At 45.1% G+C, this 7,659-nt stretch overlaps 1 long non-coding RNA gene across 1 annotated transcript; it reads right to left on the bottom strand.

Annotated features, from left to right (window-relative positions):
* Window positions 1-676: 676 nt before the first annotated feature.
* On the bottom strand, window positions 677-6,021 carry LOC112481567. The gene is made up of 3 exons (XR_003046939.1): window positions 3,642-6,021; window positions 3,021-3,141; window positions 677-1,071 (listed from the first exon to the last, which is right to left on the bottom strand). It is a non-coding gene; the product is annotated as an uncharacterized LOC112481567 (long non-coding RNA).
* Window positions 6,022-7,659: the final 1,638 nt, after the last annotated feature.

The following is a 7,659-nucleotide window of genomic DNA, read 5'->3' as shown; positions in this document are numbered from 1 at the left end:
GGATTGTGATTTTAAATAGGGAGATCAGGGGAGGCTTACTGAGAGACATTTGAAGAAAAGCTTAAAGAAGGTAAGGGAGAGAGCCATGCATATCTGTGGGAAGAGCATTCCCAGCAGAGAGAACAGCCAGTGCAAAGGCCCTGAGGGGGAGCATGCCTGGAGGCTGGAGCAGAGGGAGGGTGGAAGGGAGTACAGCGAGAGATGAGGTCAGGTCAGGAAGGGCCTCACAGGCAAGGCAGGCACATAACCTGTCATTCAAACTTGGAGAATAAAAGAGAATGATGTCTTTATAATTATGCCCAGATAACAGGTGAAACCTGGATAACCAGAATGTATGGTCATTGACCTGCATGGAGGCCATTGTGAGGACTTTGGCTTTTATTCTAGGGGAGAAGAAGAGCTATTGAAGGGGTCTGAGCAGAAGAGTGACATGATCAGACTTAGTTTTTTTTTTTCCCCCAAATACTTTATTATAAAAAGTTTTAAACATACAGCTAAGTTTGAAGAATTATACTCACCACCTGGATTCTATAACATTTTGCTGTATTTGCTTTATCACATATCCACATCCATCCATCAGTCTATCTTATTTTCTTGATACATTTCAGAATAAGTTGCAGACAATGGTATACTTCTCTCTAAACACTTCGGTATCCACAATATTAACCAGAATTCATTATTTATTTATGTTTGTTTTTATTTTCTCTTGAGGCAAAATATCCATACAGTGAAATGCAGAGGTGTCTACTATGAGTGGGTGAGTTTCAACAACTGCATACATGTGCATAAGCCCTTATCAAATACATCGCTACCCTCCCTGAAAGTTTCCTGTTGCCCCTTCCCAACCCCGCTTCCCAGAGGCAACCATTATTCTGATTTGGGTTTCGATTAGGTTAACCTGCAGTAGAACTTCGTATGCGTGGAATTATACAGTATGTACTCTTTTGCATCTGTTTTCTTTCACTTAGCATAGTGTTTTTGAGAGTTGTCCATACTGTTTCTTGGGTCAGCAGTTCGTGACTTTCTGTTGCTGGGTTGTATTCCATAGACTTGGATTTGACTAGGATTGCTCTGTGGGGTGGACAAGAGATGTGTGTAAGTCCTCTCCCTGTTTCTAGCTCCTTGCACAAACCTGTCAAGCATGTGGCTCAGCACTGGGTGAGATGGGTGGCCTTTCCAAGGGACTTTTCTAGAATGTAGAGTCTGTGGCATCAATCCTCCAGAAAACTGGGGAGACAAGACTATATCAGGGACAGGATCTAGGGTGACCATGCATCTTGCTTTGGCCAGTACATTAAGTTCCATGTTCTGAGAAACCCCTCAGTTCTGGGCAAACTGGGATGGTTGGTCACCCTAGCAGTATCCAACCATTGCCCCTTCTTCACCCCGGACTATACTCCATTTCTCCTAAGGACTGATTTTCCTAAAACTCTAAGCTGGTCTGCTCCTCCCCTGCTCTAAAACTTCCCAAGGCTCCCCATCCCATTGCCTGGAAACCCAAAGGATATACAGGCATACCTCAGCGATATTGCAGGTTCTGTTCCAGACCATTATAATAAAGCAAGTATCACAATAAAGTGAGTGTTAATTGTTTTGCGGGTGGAGGGTCTTGCCTTCCATTTGTAAAAAAATGCAACACCTATGAAGTGCATTAAAGCAAGGTATGCCTGTGCTCAGCCTACAGCAGTGATTCTCAAACTTTGCTGCACATTGGAACCACTGGGGAATTCTGATGCCTGGCTTCTACCCCCATTTTCATTGGTCTGGGAGGTGACTTGGGCATTGAGATTTTTAAAAGTTCCACACATGATGCGAATATGGAAAGTTTGAGCACCACTGGACTATGGATATGATTTCCTTGGCTTACATGGTGTTGAATATGCTGCCAACATTTAAAATCAAGTGATTTCATATAAAAGTCTGGATTCCCAGCTACCTTTGACAAAGCAGAAGGTCTGAAACGTTGTGGCTGCCTCCAAGTGTGGTAATCACTAGGGGGTGTAGAGCACTAGCTGCTCCTGGAGATGGAGTGTGTGTGCCCCAGCTGCCACAATTCCCACCATTCTTTAGTGTTTTACTCTTCTCATTTATGTTCATCTGCATGGCCTACAGGCTAATGTCTGAGCTCTGCAGCCAGACATTCGAGCGAGGCTTTCCAGGTGCAGGCCTCTGTTCACCTCTTCAGCCTCTTCACTATTTCAGTAGACTCATCTCCCTTCCTGCCCTCCAACCACATGGGCCTCATGGTTCCCTTTCACACTTGCCTTTGCCCATGCAGTTCTCCCACCAAACTCATCATGGCAGACAAGACCCTGCTCAACTTGGACCCTGTCCATCTCTCTCGTCCCTCTCCTGAGCTCTCGAACATAAAACATACAGAACTTCAAACACACAAGTTGGCCAAGTTAGTTCCCATCTTAGCACTTGCTGGTCCCTTGCTTGGGAAACTATTCCTTTGCTTCCTCTTCATTCCTGGCTGATGCCTACTTATCTGTCAGGCCTTGGCTTAGATCTCACTTCTTTAGGAAGGTTCCCTGACCCTCAGACTAGGTCAGGTCCCCAGTTAGTCACCGTACTTCCTCTTTTGCTTGATATCTCACTTCTGCTCAAATAAGGTCACATTTGTTCATCTCTGTCCTCTTAGGGCCTAGTATAGTGCCTGTTAAATAATAGTTATTCGTTAATGATAAATGAAAGAACAAAAGCAAGCACACTTCTCTCCCTCTACTGGCAAAATGCTACTCTTTTTCTGGTTACATTCCTATTATAGCATTCAACTCTGTTCTCCAGGAGTCCCAAAACCTCCCTGAGCTCAGGTTCATCTCAGAGTGGGCCCAGTGGGTCCTCAAACCCATCCTGTGGTTGTTTTCCCAGTTTCAGGATGCATATTTTTAACAGGTATACTCAGCGACAGGCAGAATCTCCACATAAGTTGTCTGGGTCTCTGCACCATTGTGAAGGCAGCGCTGCGTCTAGTTGGTGACCCAGGGCCCCACACAGGGCAGAGCACAATAACTTACTTTTCACTCTTTTACATTTGTCTATTGATTTTCAGTTGACAGTGGCTTTTCTGCTGGTCCCCTCCATTGTACCTCCAATCAGCTCTGGGAGGCAGCTGTGGTGTAGAGAAGGGTCAGGCCGCTGTATAGGAATAGAGGTTTCCCGGGTTCAACTGATGTATACCAACTGTGCGATCTTGGGTACATCACTGCCTCGTCTAGATCTGAATTGCCTCATCTGAAACATGGACCCAATAATCTTTTCCTCTCCTTTGCGGTCATCCATCTTTGAACCATGTAAGGAACAGCGTGAACCAGGTGCAGAGCCTGCACCTGAACAGCTGTATGTAAACTAAATTTTTGTAAAGTAATATTTCCAACCTTTAATTTTTAGACTCACCGGTAGCATCGCTGGCACGCTAGGAAACTTAGGAAATATAGTGCCAAAGAAAAGAAAGTTAAACTGTCTTGTAATCTGTTAATAACCCAACTTGAGATTTTAATGTACCTATTTTAAAATATTGTGAGACGTTTGGGATAAATGAAAGCAGCCTCAGATGGGGCATATTGATTGGATTCAGTGGCTGTGTGACTTCAGTCGCCTTGTCTGTATGTAGAATGAGACCAAAGGGCCAAGCTCACCTCACAGCCTGTGTGAAGCTACGGGAAACAAAGGAGGGCAGCGCGCTGGAAACCGCCCAGCGCGAGGAGGGCGCGCCGCGGTGCGGTAAGGGTTAAGGGCACCGAGGGCCGGGGGCGGGCGTCCTAGAGAGGGTGCGGGCGGACTTCCGGCGCCGGACGCCCTCTCGCCAAAGGAGTGCAGGCTCCCGAGCTGCATTCTTTGGCGTGACCTGCGCGCCGGCCGGAGCGCTCGGTTAGCCCAGCGGGACGGCGCGCCGGAAGCTGCCTGGCTACGGCCCTGCCTGCGCCGCGGCGGCTGTGAGGCGCATGTCGGCGAGGCTCCTGCCGACGTAGTCCCCGCCCCCCACACCCCAGTTCCGGACTAGCAGTCTGGATGGTGGGCAGCCTCTGAGCCCCTCTGGGCGTCAGTATCACAGGGCTGACTGAAGACAGTCGGTTTCTTCAAATTACTGGCACCTTGGAATCCTCAGTATCTCCATTTTACAGTCAAGGGAACTGGGACCCAGAATAGCTAAGGCATGCTTTCCTGCTAGCTTATCTAGTCCAGGCAGAGGCCTAATTCACAACCACATCCTTTGAGTTGTAGCGCGGGTGCTCCAGTAGTCTAAGGACATTTCTGATAAGAGCCACCATTGAGAGAGAACTATGTGTCATGAGCGGTACCTGTTTATCTCTTCTCACCCTTATTGCAAACTCCTGAAGCAGATGCTATTATCCACATTTTACAGGTAAGAAAGTGGACTCAGGGCGATTTTCTCCAGTCAGTGCTGGTCAGTGGCTGAGTAGGGAGGACTGTAAACCCAGGTTTGTCTGACTTGTCAGGCAGATCTGTTTTGGGGAATATTAGCTAACATTGAGTGCTTACCACTAAATCCTTTCTCAAAAGGGCAAAAGCTTACCACTGGGAGATGATTGGGGTGGGACGTGTCACAAACCTAGCTCAGTTAAATAATAGTGGTCCTGGTTTAGATGTCTTTGCATTCCTTCATTTACCTCAAGTAGCAAGAATCATATTTAACATCGTTCTTTTTAGGAACAGCTTTATTGAGATATAACTCACTATACAGTTCACCCATTTAAATTGTATGATTCAGTGGCTCTTAGTGTATTCACAGAGTTGTGTAACTGTCACCACCGTCAATTTTAGAACATTTGCATCACCCTCAAAAGAAACCATACTTAATAGTCACTCCCCATCCAAACCTCCCACCTCCAGCTCTGAACTATCACTAATCTACTTTTTGTCTCTCTAGATTTGCCTATTCTAGACATTTCATATAAGGCCATGTGTGGGTTTTTGTGAACGAGATCATTTTTTTAAACAAAGCCCAGTCTCAAAAAAACAAAGAAAAAAGTTCAAAACAAAACAAAATCCAGTCTTTGAGCTCAGAGCTTTGGCCTGTAACCATAGGCAGTTCAAGTTGAATAGCATTGTTTTGATTTTGTTGCTATTCTAAGGTAAGCGATAGATATTTCTGTTTTTTAAGGTATTTCCTTTTTCAATAAATCATTTCCATTGAAAAGTGAGTTGATATTTTTAAAAGACACGATTAAGTATATAATAATAGAAGTGGGTGCGCAATATGCCCGAAGGTTGGGAAGATGGGATGCGAATGAAGTTTGGAAAACACTAGATTGATTTGAAGTTCTCCAGGACATAGTTTGAAAACCATCCTATTATTCCATTTCAGTCTCCTACAACTCCTGTGAGGAAGAGTATCATTTTACTGATGAAGAAACAGATGCAGAAAAGTACAGTAACATCCAGGGTTACTCAGCTAGTAATAGAACCTAGACTTAACCTAAGGTCTAATTCCAAAGCCTGGAAGTAAAACTGGGGCTAAGGAATGGGCTAGCAGGCTTGAGAGAAGGCTATAGCCACTAGACAAAAATGTGGGCACCAGGCTAGTTGTTTCAGGTACAAACTATTCAAATATTTCAATTAACGTAATTTGTGACTCTAAACAGAAATCCCATCTCAGTCACTGAAAGGGGCTTTCTTCCTCTCTTAAGGACATACTAGAATGCAGGAGGTGTTGCCTGGGTTTTTTGGGGGTGTGTGTGTGCATGTGAATGCGCTTTCGTACATGGTACTGGTTCTTGGGAGAAGCTAATCTCTAGTTCATCTTGATTGCTGTTGGCATCATTGTCCAAGCCCATAGTAATCCCCTAAAGTCCATGGCTTCTGCCCTGTACCACAGGGGTCCCCAGCTCCCAGGCTATGATGGGTACCAGTCCGTGGCTTGTTAGGAACGGGGCCACACATCAGGAAGTGAGTGGAGGGCGAGCAAGCAAATCTTCATATGTATTTGCAGCCACTCCTCAGTGTTAGCATTGTCAACTCAGCTCTACCTCAGACTATCAGGCATTAGATTCTCATAGGAGCATTGGTGCCAAACAGGTTGGGGACTGGGGCACCCGAATCTCTAGGATGGCTGAGACTCCTTGTATATAGGGTCCCATGTTTCCTGGAACATCAGGCAGTCACATGCTGTCAGGACTGGCTACTTTCCTGGAGCACAGTCACACGTGCACCAGTACTTCCTCTTTCCCCTTTCAGGCCAGGGGACTTTTCTATCTCCTGTCAACACCTTTCCCATCAAGCCCTTTTTTATCCGTTCCCTATGGGTTTTAATAGCACGTTAAACTCAGAGCCCATTTCCAACAAAACTAGTTTCCTTTTCCTCAATTGCAGAGAGAGCTTAATTTTTAAACCTTAACTTTAAAAAATGTAGCATATAGAAGACGTACAAAACAACTAAATCCTGCCATACTGTTAACAATTATTTAACTCAGTCCTCTTCTCTCATAGCTACGCAATTCAACTTGAACCTAAACTTGAAGTTAACCACACCTGTCCTCCTTAGGAGGCAGTTAGGGTCCACAGAGAGTCACAGCCCTAACTTCAACCTTGCTCTAAGAGTAATTTTGGACGACATAAAACAAAATAGCTAATATTGAGCCAGATGATATTCTAAGAGCTCTACATGCATGATTTCACAAAACCATTTCAACAACTATGAGGTAAGTTCTATTTTATGTCCAAGAAAATGGGGCCATAGAGAAGTTAGGTCATTTGTCCAAGTTCCCACAGTTAGCAGACAGTAGAAGCAGATTTGAATCCACATAGTCTGATTTCAGAGTGTGTACTCAAACACAAGTGTTCAGATGTGGATAATTTCTTTCAGCATTTACTGCAGATGGTAGCATTCTTATACATTGGCACCCTCCTGGAGCTATTTTTAGCTACTTGGGAAGCAGAATTGAGAACTCTCCTTCCCAAAGAGGAGTCTGAGCACCCTATGACCTGGATCTCCTGCTCAGGACACTTTTCTCTCTCCAACTCCTGCCTCTCTGGGCATGAATTAACGAACAGCTGTTCCCCTGACCCAGAACTGCCACCTTGAGTTACTGCTATGTGTCCATATTGGGCTAAGTATATTTACAGTTCCTCTGTTCTTTGCTACAACCCAGCAAGGAATCATCCCCATTTTACAGACAAGTAAACTGAGGTTTAGGAAGGTGGAGTGACTTTCTCAGGATCACACAGCTAGTGAATGGAACAGTAATTGGAACCCGGATGCTCATGCCTGAGTCCCCTGCTCTGTTAACTGCTTAGTGGCCTTCCAGAGTGGAGAGCCACATCAGTGAGTTCCTGGGAGATGATGACTGGCTGTGGTACCCAAGCAAGTATCATCTCTGGCTTCATTTTTTCATATGCAAAATCTCTTTTTTCCCCCTCAATTTTCCAATGAAGGTAGGCTTTTTAATTTCAATTTCAAAATTAAAGACGACTGTGAAGAAGGTACTCTTATAAAGAAAAGAATCTCATTGTTTTGGGGGGGGCGGGGCCACATGATCTGCTCTAATGAGACCTTTCCTGCCTAGGCTTCTAGAGCAGCAACTGGGCTGAAGGGCTTAGAGTTTGGGGAAAAGTAGATGGGGATCCTCGAGCCTACATGGGGAACAAGGACATGATGGCAACAATGGCTGCCAATTACTGGGTCTTCACAACACA

Source organism: Pteropus alecto, unplaced genomic scaffold (assembly GCF_000325575.1).
Source record: "Pteropus alecto unplaced genomic scaffold, ASM32557v1 scaffold44, whole genome shotgun sequence".
Classification (NCBI taxonomy): Eukaryota; Metazoa; Chordata; class Mammalia; order Chiroptera; family Pteropodidae; genus Pteropus; species Pteropus alecto.
This window is presented reverse-complemented; position numbering and strand designations above follow the sequence as displayed.